The 10,877-nt window shown below is 36.7% G+C and overlaps 1 pseudogene; it reads left to right on the top strand.

Annotated features, from left to right (window-relative positions):
• Nucleotides 1–9,452: 9,452 nt before the first annotated feature.
• LOC149211533 (uncharacterized) lies at nucleotides 9,453–10,040 on the top strand (annotated as a pseudogene).
• The last annotated feature ends 837 nt before the right edge of the window (nucleotides 10,041–10,877 follow it).

Raw genomic sequence — 10,877 nt, 5'->3', positions numbered from 1 at the left:
TGTTAGACATGGGCCCACACACACCAGAATGGATGAGGTCTAATATCTCTTTAGATCTATTTTCACTATTGTGAAATGGATTTCTTGTATGTTGTCCCAAAGAGCATCACTTTCACACACCTTCATGATCCAACTTCATATTAGGAATACCATGAACCAATTGACTAAGAGTAGGGATGATATTATAATGTAGATGACCATACCTCCTATGCCATAGCTCAATGGAACTTATTTCCATATGAACCAGAGCTTGAGGAGGTGGTGTAATGACTCTATAAAGACTTCCTTCATGAACTCCAGTAACCCTAGATTTATCAATGCTAGAGTACTTTCCCAAAACTAATACTTTTACATGAATAAAAGAAATTATTTCCCCTTTATCTTCTAAAAAAGATATAGAAAGAAAATTAATTTTCAAACGTAGAACATATAGAATGTTGTTGAGATGCAACTTCAATTCATTATCCACCTTCAAAGATGTTGATCCCAGGCCTCTAACAACATAGCTTTTGTTGTCACCAAATCCCACTGCATGAGAAGATGGCTCCTTTGATAGTGTATGAAGTTGTTTATTTTACCATGCCATGTGTCTCTATGCTCCAATATCAATGATCCATGCATTGTCATCATTAAGAGATCATGTAAGAGCAAACAAGAATCCTTGGCTTCTAACCTTTTTGAACAATTAGTATATGACCTTCTTGATCTTCAGACACCGCTCCGTTAACAACACAATAGAGAAGAGGTGCAGAAGGGGAGCCTTAACTCTCTTGCATTGCACAGTTTGACTCAGGAAAAGATGATGAAGTGGTGAGAGTACTTCGAATCAAGCACAGATGATGAAGAAATTATTCAGTTTCAAGAAGAACAAGACCACCCATCCTCCCCCATCTATGGAAGAGGTTTATGAGAAGGTAAGCATTTAAGAAATTATCACTTGTTTAATGTAGCTGCCATGGATGATCATACTAAGTATCTATGATAATCTATCGCGTAAATTATTTTTTTGTTTGTGGTAGATGGACAAGAGAGGCGATGTGATTAACAAAGATATGAAGAAATTGGACATGAATATTTGGATATACAAAGGAAGGTTTGAGTTTGTCCTTCTCATCACGCTCTCAAAGCACAGGCTATGTGCATCCTCAAGAAGAAAAAAATGTATGTATATATTCTCTACATTTTGAATGATCCTTCTCATAACTCTCTCAAAGCACATGCTATGCGCATCCTCATGAAGAAAAAATTGTGTGTATATATGCTCTGCATTTTGAACATTTGTGTGGGTTTCAATTTGTTTAATATTACTATGTTTTAATCACAGAAAACAAAATTATGCACAACTAAATATTAGAATTTGGATACAAATTTAAAATTGAGTGGTGTTTGAAGTCTTGTTTGGTTGGGGGGAATTTCTAAACTAGTGGGTTTAGGGATTCAAATATTGTTGGCAAAAAAATAGAACTCATTAGCTAAGGTGGATGTCCTAGGCTTTGTTGTGTGGGTGGGTTGGGCTTTGAATCCAACTGGAAAAATATGCATAAAATCATAAGCTAAGGTGGTTGACCATGCCTCTGTTACCTTTCAACATAACAAGGACAAAATTTGTAACACACCCCTGATCCACTCTAATAAAGGCAATTGGTTACTATCTTCACTCAATTTCCAAGTACAGTTATGAGGGTGTTATTCATAGGGATAATGCACTAAAGTTACATATATGTTCCTAGAAGTTCTAGAACATGGAAGAAATGGTCATCACCCTCACATTTAGGGCGTAGACTCGAGAAAATGACATCACTCTAATATAGGGTTTTGGGAAAAAGAATTGACTGTCAAGCACACAATAATAGGTTGCTATTATTTAGTTGGTAGTATCCCCTTACATTAGCATGACAAGAGAGCAAAGATTGAGTTTCGTTGACTATATGGTTGGAGTCGAGGAATAGAAGGCTAAAATAATGGAGTTATGTGCACTTGGAGTATGCGATATAAGATATGTATAGGTGGCCTTTACTTTTACTAGGGAAGGAAGAAGAGGAAAATGGTTTTCACCTTTCAAAGTATCTACTTTAGTGGCCTGTTCTTGCCAGAATGTTGTGTGCAATGGAGCCTCAAACAAATAAAAGACCACTAAAACAACTTCAAGATTTGGGCTGATTTATAAAAGTCTTGAAGTTTCCCACATGTTTATACAGTAGGGAGAGTTGACTTCACACCATGTTGCAAAAGTTCTGAAATCATATACAGATCTGAAACAAGCACTAGCTTTCTTCACATGGGTAGCTCATAAACCAAAATTCATGCACCACACAAAGGCGTACAATTCTATGAAAGAAATTATGCGATCAACCCACATGTTCAATTCAATGATATAAATTCTCGATCTAATGGAGAAAAAACATTGTAAGCCCCTGACTTTTTAATGATACAATTGGATCACTTTTAGAACAATTTTTTTGGGTCTTTAGGTTCAGAGGAGTTATCTAGTAAGCTTCTCTAGCCCTGGAAGAGATGAAAGGATCTATTTTTGTGCTAAATAACATGTCATACAATGGTATGATAACTCTACTGTTAAAATCTATATTTCAGATAGAATCCATGGATGTATACAAGAAGATGATATCAGAAGACTTCTACCCATCATGAATTGATATTCGACGCTTATGAGTTCCTCGGGGAAAAAAGGAGAAACAAATAGGTATCCAAACTTTTTATAGAAATCAAAGGTTTGGTTTGAAGCCCAATGTTTACACCTTCACAATCTACATCAAAGTTCTAGGGAGAGCTAGGACAGTGGATGAAGAATGTGTGATATTGAGACAAATGAAGATATAGGGATGTGAATTGGATGTCATGGCCTTCACTGAATTGATGGATTCTCCTTGGAATGTTGGCATATTGAATGAGGCAAGGGAATTGCTAAGTGAAATGAGGAGAAACAAATGCAGGCGTGATTCTGTCACATACTATACTCTAATCCACAAGGAAGTGATTTTTGGAGACATCAAGGTGTGTGCGAGACGTGATTACCTTCACTACTCTTATCAATTCCCTCTACACAAAAGGAAAAGTTGATGAGGCCTTTGGAGCATTGGATAAGATGGTGAAGAAGGGAAACTCTCCTAATTCAATTACTTACAATAATTTGATTATTGGGCTTATCAATACTATCAAATTAGAAGAAGCACTAAAATTTTTGCAAGTAATGTATTACCAATTAATGCAGTTTATTTTAAGCCTGCTTGTGTTTCTAGAGTTGGAGAAAAGTGCCAAACGAAACAAATTGCTATGGTTGATGCTTAATAACTAACAATTGGAGATTGTTCTTGGGAATTTGACTGTGTAGGATTGTAGACCGTAAGATAAGCTAGATATAAAACTCTATATTTCAACATATGTGCTCATGTATGTTTTGGCGTATAAAATTTTGAAGACACCCTAACTTGATTTGTCATGTTGTGTAATTTGGTAGTTTCACGATATTTTTACACAGTAGTGGTTTCTTAGATTGGAAGTGAAACTCTAATGATGTAAAAAGATCAATAATGTTCTAAGAACCACACAAAAATTTGAAAATCACAATTTTGATCATCAGTGAGCCCTCAACATGCATGATACTAAATAGTAAAGACTACTTGCACTTAGCAAAAGACAAGGTAAATTAATGAAATTGTTTTGGTAGAATTAGTACCCTCACTTGAAGGTGTAAATTAGAATTATGAAAGTATAGGAGGATGCATAAGCAAAAATAATATAGCACTATATTTTATGACTTCTCCATAGGTACATATGCAGGAGGTTGTGTGCAAGCAGGTTAGGCTATAACACAGATTTTAACCTCAGAAATGCAATTTGGCCACTTGGCATGCAATTTTGACACCTTAGTGTGCATTCTAAATATGGAATATAATGTTTCACGACATATAGTATATCTTATTTTCCTTATCATCCATTAGGTTTTCAATTTATGTACATGGTATGCATTTTATAATGCAAGTAGACATTTTGGCACTATGAAAATAATAGGTAGAAAGAAAAGTTGGTCTTACAAAAAGCATATTTTGGCCCATGCAAGTATAAGTCAAGGTAGGAGATGGTGCTAGTGAGAAACATGAGTCGGTGTCCCCTTAGACGTTGCATGACTAAAAATCATCATAGAGGCTAACTTGGAAAATTTATCATTCCAAAGACCTCCATGGAAAAAACTAATGGAGAATTTGTTTGGTTAAGAGACTAGGGTTTTAGCTTTTAAAAAATGGTATAAAATTAACTGCTAATTATTAACCCAAATATGTTAGGCTTGCTAGAGTGAGAAGGCTCTAGAGTAGTTGGCTCCCTAAAGAGAAACAAAATCCATGTGACAGGCAAAAAAAAATAACTGACACAATACTAAATCTACAAAGCTATATATGAATATTCTAAGATATTAAGACTATGCAACAAGAAATATTAACCCTGTCATAGTTGCAAAATGGGAAAGCCTCATTTTGGTTAGTCTTTTTGAGTCTTTGCAACGTGTTTTGGCAACATAGAGAATAAAAACAATACTCCCCATGAAAAGTACCGACAAGGAAGAAACTAGAGAGGGTGGAACAAAATGACGCACACAGCTAGGGTTTACCAGTTCTCAGCAACCCAACAGGCTGCCAACAAACTAGAAGACCTCGCCACTGCAACACTATGCATTCCAGGCTTTGGCACAGACCTGGTCATGCTGAGCTTAGCAAATTGCAATGGATCACTCATCCAGGCCTCCCTTTGGAAACGACCGAAAGACATCCCTGAGCCTGCAAAAAAGACTAAGAACGGCAGAGGGCTCGAGGAGTTAATCGAACCTCTGTATCAGGACTAGACTACACCACAGAAATTGTTGGGCTTAATATATGTTGTCACGTATTTTCTAGTACAGTCGGTCGAGGTTGATTTCCAAGCTACTGACCTAGGAATCAAGGGCGTTTGGGTAGTTGTGAACAACGTTGCAAGAAAGCAAGCAATCACTTGCCGGAACCAGAAAACAAGGTATGAAATCCCAATGGCAGAAAGACATCCACAATGGTCATGGAGGTCCTCCCCCCATCTGATTTGCGGTGCACCTTACATATTAGGCCAAAGGAAAAACGATGTGTGCAACTAGAAGGCAGAGTTGTTCATATGCTGGCCAGATCTAGCCGTCTATAGACCAATCTCCCCTGTTTACCACCAGCTACCAGACCTTGTGATAAGAGGGAAAGGGGAATCCTCTATGATGATCACGACAGTGCAGGAGAAGGTATGGCGCACCTATCTGGGCGCACCTTATACAGACCTACCAGCACATCGAGAACAAGATCTCGAAAAGAGAGAACTAGACAGGGCATCGATATGCTTAGAATTGACATATCCGAGCACGAGGGCAACAAGTCGAGCCCCTCCTCAGGAAGATCCACACACAAATGTGGAGGATATGATACAAATATTCATTAAAACATTGGAAGGAAAGACTATTTACTAGAGGATCTGGAAATGGAGGAAGATTCAAGAGCTAAGAAACAAAATCTAGAACCACCTCGGTATACTAGCATGCTGACAAAATCTGATCTACATAGGCCATAGTTTACAGGACAACCTCACACTCCATGATTATGGCATCACCACAGACTCGACCATCATAATTAACCCGTGTCTAAGGGGTGGGTGCTGGAACCAGCTCAAAAAGAACAGGATTCTTCAAGGAAGCAGTCAAAGGTAAGGAAAACACACAAACCAAATCTGCAACACTGCCTGAGCTTCCAGGGCCCTACATTGTAGAACAAAAATGATAAAATCTGAGAATCTTGCTCTTACCATTGAAATGCATGAGGTAAAAGACCTGTACACATATCTCTATTCCAAATCAGTTATTTACAGATTTAATGGGTTTTGGCCTAAATCTGATGTTCTGCACCAATGGATTTATGGTGCTTGGTGACCACACTGTGAAATATACTTATGCCCCAAAGGATTTTCTATAGTTAAATTCAAAACAGTACAGGAAAGGGAACATATCCTCAATAAGGGACCATGGTTCTGGGGAAATGAAAGACTATTTATGACCCCTTGGTTCCCGAAATTTGATGCCAACACAATGGTGGTATCAAGGATGCCAGTTTGGGTTAGGCTGCACAACCTCCCGTTACACTTCTGGAATCACAATGCATTAATCGCCATAGGGAATGTATTGAGAAAATTCCTAAAGATCGATGAGGACAGACTTACAAGGGGGATATTTACTTTTTCCAGGATATGCATTGAGGTATATCTTAGTGAGGGACTACCAGAAAGAATAAAATTGAATTTCAATAATACACAGTGGACACAACCACTAGACTACGAAAATACAACCTTCTGATGTCGTGGATGTCTACAAACAATACACGTCCACAATGTATGTCCTAAAGCAAAACAAACTCCCAAATGGAACAAGAAGCAACATAAACAACAAAAAGGATGGAAATATATAGCCCCCTAGGAAGAAGAAGAAGAAAAAGAAGAAACAACAACATACAAAGTAGAAACGGAGGATCAACATGACTAGAACAACACACAAAAGGAGGAGGAAGTCCCAAGCAACCCTATGCAGCACCAAGCATGTCAACTAACAGGAATGGAAATAACTGGCATCAAATGAACTCATGGATTAGAAGGATTTGATTCTGACAAAGACACTCCCACTCATACAAGTGAAAATCATCTTTCCATTGTATCGGCCACTCCCAACACTGGGGGTTGGAGAAAGGTGGAAAAAAAAGAAAGGGAGAAAAGAACAATAGTTATTTTTATTTTTATTTTTTGTCTATTTTGTTTCCTATGAAAACGGGAACATGCCATATTCATATGCTCTTCAGCATCTACAAAATTTAATTTTGTCTTCTTAATAAAATTACGAATTTTCCAAAGTGAAAAAAAAAACAAAACTCCCCTTTATCCTCATCAATCCACCCACCACCAACCTCAACTACTAATTTTTCATAACTTGTTATAATGGCTTCTTGCTCATTCATGATGGTATATGAAATTCTTGCAGACCCAAATAAGCTCACCACCATTTGATACCATACAACCATCCTGGCTAGCCAAACCTCACACAACATATTCTACTACAAAATGACCATAGATGATATGTTGAAGACATTCACAATGGTGTGAAACCATTTGAATCAGACACCTATCAACCTCATGATGAAACCCACTTAATGCCCACCTGACATGAGGGTAGGAAAATATTCTTGCACTAGGTCACTACATATAGTTTGAAAAGATTCCCAATGAAATTTATCCCATTATCACCCTAGGACTTGGTTTCCCATGTAAATTCCTTAATTTGTCAACTTTTATATGACTTTTTTGCCTTCTCTATGTATATTTTAATTTGAAATAATAGTCTATTTATTATTTCTAAGCCAACCTCTAGTTTTCATCTTTTGTACATTTTCATAGGAGAAGAGTCATTATAAAGTTTTCATCCCATTCTAATGATTACCTGTGATTCCCCTTCAAGAATGATGTTAGGTAATATTCTTCTTATTACTACCTCCAAGCCAAATTCTATAGAATATAACTCCATTGCATTATTGGTGTCCATACTTATAGAACTTGTATATATGTGGATAACATTTCCTTGTGCAACCCTAATGACTCCTTCAAAGCATACTAGGATATGGTTTCCCTTTGATGCACTAATGAAATTAATATTCAAATAGCCCTAGGGTGGGGGTAAACAAAACTCTAGGCTTGGAATTCTCTTATTTTGAGGGCCTCCATCTCTTAGTTCTTGTTAAGGGTTTAGATATAGGGTATTTGAGATTCTTGACTCTTCTAGAATACTTGGCTAGTTCTAAGGTGATGAATTGTAGAATAGATTCCTTGATACTAGATATAATCCACTTCCAAACATCACTTACTGAATTTTATGTGGATTCGAAGATCATTTTTCTTCTTTACCTCTAGTTTTAACAAAGTATGAAGATCAATAGAAGTTTCTAGGCTCTATTGACTATTCCATTGTTGAAGAAATTATCTATCCAATCAATGATGCTTAAGGTTTTGTTTCCTTTTATTATGTCGAATTCCTAGAAAGTCCCACCCCCCTTATTATAGAGATTTGATACAAATTGAAAATCATTAATGATATGGTCCAATATTTCTTCCTTAGATTTGCAGATATGGTGGATCAAGGGACCAATGAATCCTATTTTCTTGATTTTTTCATAGCTTAAGGGGTTTTGATGACCTACGACCTAGAGCAAGATTGTAATTTTTGGCCAAGCTTTAGACTCCATATTTTCTTCCAAATATTTTCTTTTCAAAGCTGTAAAAGGAAAATGGGTGAATTGCAAGCTCCTTTAAGGTTGCATTTGCCTTCATGTTTGTAGGCCTCACAAGGTAGAATAGTTTGGATTTTTATTGGATGCTCTTTGAGTTTTGAATATAATTCATCTAGTGTTTTAATATCCCCATGACCTACGAGCTAGAGCAAGATTGTAATTTTTGGCCAAGCTTTAGATTCCATATTTTCTTCCATATACTTTCTTTTCGAATCTATAAAAGGAAAATGGGTGAATTACAAGCTCCTTTAAGGTTGCATTTTCCTTCATGTTTGTAGGCCTAGCAAGGTAGAATAGTTTGAATTTTTATTGGATGCTCTTTGAGTTTTGAATATAATTCATCTAGTGTTTCAATATCCCCATGATAGCCCTGTTTTTATTTAGGAAATTTTTCCCTCCATCCATAAGAGGATGTTGATCTTTGCCAATAGTCTTCTACAATGGCCGTGATTCTATTTATCATCCAATATTTACGCTGATAGGAATTTTCTTTGCTGGCTTGGGGTGGCCAAACATTGTTCGCCCCAGCTGATGGGAAAGCTTGGATTTCACCCTTCCAGCCAATAACATTTAACCATGTGTTTTTTCCTTCAACCAATAAAATATTTCCAGCTGTCCAAATTATTATAGGCCCATGATTTCTGCTACCTTTCTGTTTCTACAGCTCTCTACCCTCAGCTATACTTGTGCCCTCCCTTCCAGTTTTTGTTTTCACATCCTCCTCTATAGAAGGTTGGACCTTAATCCTTCATGATTGTCAATCGAGCACCATCTTCCATACCTCCAGCATTGAATTTCACTGAGCCCCGTCTGCCATCTCACTCACATGGCATCACCGGTGTTAAAGAGCATTGTTATTCATAGGCCATCTCAAAGTTACAACTTTTGGCTTGATATTTTCTTAGATAATATTTGGTGCATCCCAAAAAATAGCAAATGATAGTGAGAATTGTTGTTATTGGGGTATTTCTTGTTGGTTGTGGTCCTAAGAACATAAACAAAGTAAGTGCAAGAAAAAAGAGTTCTGAAGAGAAATGGGGGAAATATTAGGGATTTTTCAGTCATATTGATTAGTAAGCCTAAGTTTATAGCCCATTCCACGTTAGCATGGAGAGGTATTCAACTTCTGCAGTTAAATATGACTCCAGAAATGTTCCAACATATGAGGAGCACGAGGAACCCATCTCATGCATACCATCTGTGGATGGTAGTGCAGACAACCCAGATTATTTCGATGTTGATGATTAGTCATGGCATTCACAATATACTTCAAATGGAGGAAATTATGATGATGAAGATGAATATTCTAATGATTATGATACTAACATTATAGGAATGTCAAATCTCGCAAGGTGTTCTCTTTCTGATAGTTCTGATGTAGATCTTGTGAAGGGTCTTGACCTCGAGGTGAAGGCACTGGAAGGGAATGTGCCTTCTGATCAAGGGAGGCAATTAGACAGAATTGGGAGCCGGTTTGAGAAGGAGTGTAGAATATTCCATCTTACAATGGAGAGAAACCAAGAGGCATGGGCACCTATTGTGTTGGGTTGTTCTTGCAAGGATGATCTCATTGTTGCATACAAGAAGTGTGTAGAGGCCTGGTTCAAAATTAGGGGTAACATGTTAGTTCTTTTCCCCAATGACCATCTTTTTAAGTATCTATACAATGGTTACTTATTGGATATAACACCGTAGACTCAAATGATGGCTTAATTTTATGTTTGCATATTCCCCTTGTCGTAGGTTTTATCTTAGCTTCCTATCTAGGTTACCAGAAATGAGAAACATGACCAAGGGACCTATTTTTCATTTCATTCTAGTTATTGTATCTGTTTCTGTATTGACAAGAAATCTTGACACTAAATTAGTGCACTGCTAATCAATTTTTCATCTATAAAATACGGCAGAGAAAGTGGGGTTTGTGTTAATTATCTTCTAAAACCCTCTAGCTCTACTTCTCACTTTGTTCCTACTTCTATTTCCTTTTCCCCCTTCTGGTAACGTAGACACATATCACTCTTTGGGTGAGGGGCTCTTCTCATTAGTTGTTTTTGAAACAAAGGTAGCAATTTTGGACTCTTTTTTGGATCATGTTCTTCACATTTTTGGAAAATTTGTCATCTGGACAATATGAATGGTTTCAATATAAATTATTAGGTTTATTTTCTAGAGTTTTTCTTCTTTTGAAATATTTTATCGATGTATTGTAAGAGAAAAATAAGAAGCTTTCAAAAATAAAATCACTGAATTGGTACTGTAGGTGAGTTGTAAAAATCAGTGCTTTAGAAGCACCATATTAATTATATGGTTTTTTACTTCTTTGTAATTAATGCTAGTCATCTGATTACCATAGACAAGTTTCTTAAGCTACCATCAAAATTTCTGTTAAACAAAGACAATGGTCTTGTTATTCTATGTTGTTTGACTTATTCATGTACCCTACCAGATCAGACTATTTTAAGGTAATAAGGTTATGTCTTTGGTTATCCATATGTAATTTGCAGTAGTCTTACTTTCATTTTGGTTTTCTTG

The sequence above is a fragment of the Pinus tabuliformis genome, chromosome 1_1, assembly GCF_031772625.1.
Source record: "Pinus tabuliformis cultivar Carrire ecotype Pingquan chromosome 1_1, CPIR1, whole genome shotgun sequence".
Classification (NCBI taxonomy): domain Eukaryota; kingdom Viridiplantae; phylum Streptophyta; class Pinopsida; order Pinales; family Pinaceae; genus Pinus; species Pinus tabuliformis.
This window is presented reverse-complemented; position numbering and strand designations above follow the sequence as displayed.